This window comes from Athene cunicularia (assembly GCF_003259725.1).
Source record: "Athene cunicularia isolate RWA chromosome 2 unlocalized genomic scaffold, athCun1 chr2_part1, whole genome shotgun sequence".
NCBI classification, from domain to species: domain Eukaryota; kingdom Metazoa; phylum Chordata; class Aves; order Strigiformes; family Strigidae; genus Athene; species Athene cunicularia.
In genome coordinates, this window is record NW_020799095.1 from 119,959,211 (window position 1) to 119,961,836 (window position 2,626).

Sequence of the window (2,626 nt, forward strand, 5' to 3'; positions counted from 1 at the left end):
GGCCGTGGCTCAGCGCTGCCCCTGCCCCGTGTTCCCGGACGGGCGGCGGCGGCTGCACCTGCCAGCACGTGCAACAAGTAGGCGGAAAGAGAGCGCTTCCAAGTGGCTCCTGCCGATGTTTTAGTTTCTGTTTTCGCTTTCTCTGAGCTTTAAGACCAGTTTTAATCTCGAGTTGCTGCTGCAGGGCACGCCCGAGTTGTGTTTTGTTCCTTTTCCAAACCGTGGTCGGAGCCCACCTCCCCGGAGGGGCAAAGCAGCAGTCCCGCGGGTGGGGAAACGGGGGGGCGCCAGGCAGGTGAGTGGTGTCAGGGCCCGTCAAGGACAGCGGTGCTGGGAGCTCGGTAAGGAGCCTTTCACTGGGCCTTCGGCCCCATGGCCGTGGGGTGACTGAATGGCTCTAAATCCTGCCAAGTACTCCTTTGCCAGATATTTGATAATCAGATAAAAATATAAGGGCAAATGACAGGAGAAACACGGAGGCATAGGAATAGCAGAGAGAATAGCGGAGAAGGGATTGAAAGCTGTAGTCATAGGGCATCTTAGCTTTTTGTTCTTAACGCAGTTGTGGACCAGGACTGGCAGAAATTCTCAAAGAAAATGTTCCTCTTCAATGGGGATTTTGTAAAGAGCATAAATCATACTTACTAATCGTGAGGAGTGGTACTATCTGGATACAGCTGATTTGGAAAAGTGGGGAAATAGCAGTGGCTATATTGATAGCAGTGAGTAGAAGCAGAAACTTAATTGCAAATGAAAGATTTGAACACAAACCATGAGAAGCTGAAACAGTTAAGCTTCAGAAATTCATAGCAAATTCACCCTAGTTATAAGCAGTTTTGACTTAAACCTAAATGAAAGTAAAATATTGCCTATACTAAACATACCCATTTAATTTGCATAAATTTTCATGTTTTGTGCTTCACAGGCCATTGATCTATGTACATTTTTATGCCATGTTCACACAGGTCAGTGCCAAAATATCTGTTCTTTCCAGAAGAGAGTTGAGTGCCATAACTGATACATGGCCCTGTTGTCTCCTCTCTTATCAGAGGAAATGTGCTCTATAAAGCCTTGTTTCTGTTCCAGTAAGGGGGTTTGGGATTTTCTAGTTCTGCCTGAGCACGCGTAGGTAGAAGACTCTGCATGTGTTTGGACACATGCATCCAAAGAGAAGAAGACAAGATCAAAGACTTGTGCCTTGTCCATGAAGAGACGGGGAAGCTTTTGATGACCCTTGGTGTTCTGGGAATTTTGTTCCATAGTTTTGGAGTGTAGAAAATCAGACAAGAGTGTTGTTTGTGTAGCACAGACATTATGCAGTCTTTCATGATTCTTGGGACAAGGCTGTATAGTGCATGGAAGTTAAGGACTTGAGACCTTCACTGCCATATGAGCTTTTGTGAAAAGCCATTACCAAGAATGGAGAAGTCAGAAAAAGGTCCAGTAGGTGGGACTGCTGAAGAAGATGCGGTTCAGTATCCTCTGAGCATTTCTTGAGCCAATCAGGTTTTATGCCCTACACATCTTGAATTTCTTAAGATGGGAAACAATAGTGATGATGGCACATGTGCTTTGAGCAGTTTGCTATTTTCACTCTCGTCAGTGTCTCTCTTCTGTTTTATTTTGTCTGACACAAGATAAAGCCCTGTTGTGTTTTAACAGAATTTCAGAAGAGTGAAATGGTTTATATGGGTGTGGGGAACTGCCAGTTGGAAGTCAGCATGCCTATAGCTGATATTGGTATACAATTCAACTAGTAATTGGGGCCCCTGCTTATAATTGCGTGTTATTCTATGAGCAGGTTTTTATGCAGTACATGAGTTATTGTGGTTGAACTGGAGATGCTGAGCATTGGTTTTATCTGTTGTGGGGCTAGTATTGCCTTACATGGTGTTTCCAGGTGCTCTCTGCACAACAGAGGTGTAAGACCAGTATTGCCTTACGTGACACTTCTGTGCCCCGTGCACACCAGGGACAGGGCTGGCACGGAGGGGAGCAGAGGTGGGGTGGGGTGACTGATTAGCGAGTCCAGACAGTGCTTCTGTGACTCAGCAATGGAAGAGGTGGGTCTGATGAGGGACCGTGGGATTCTGCTGCCTGACGGCCTGGCTGATAACCCTGGTTGTGCAAGTCCTTGCCTGCCCTGAGTATTACGCTTGGCTCAGTATTGGTGAATTACTGGATTTGCTGTCATTTCCACCCAAGTAATTGTACTACTGAGTAACTGGATTTGCCGTAGAAATGACCTGCATAATTGCACTACTGACGTATATGTGTTACTGTACTGTTACCTGGAGATATCACTTTAGGGACTTTATCCCTAATGCTGTTGATCTGGTGTCCATTATTGTATCCCAAACCTGTAACTAATTGGGGCTGCCTAAAGTGCTTACATCTGTACACTAGAAGATGTTGTACCATTGCATTAATGCACTAATCTGCCCGTTAGTCCTTTGTTTTGTCCCTCTGATTTAAATTTTACACATTTTAATATTAGCCCTGATGAACCAACAAGATTGGATGGGCCAGATGAAAATTTTAGGAAGAAATCACATAAATTCTCTTCTGTTACTACAAGTAAGTTACTACAAGGCTTTTTGTTTTTTTAGTGACCTGCAAATGATGT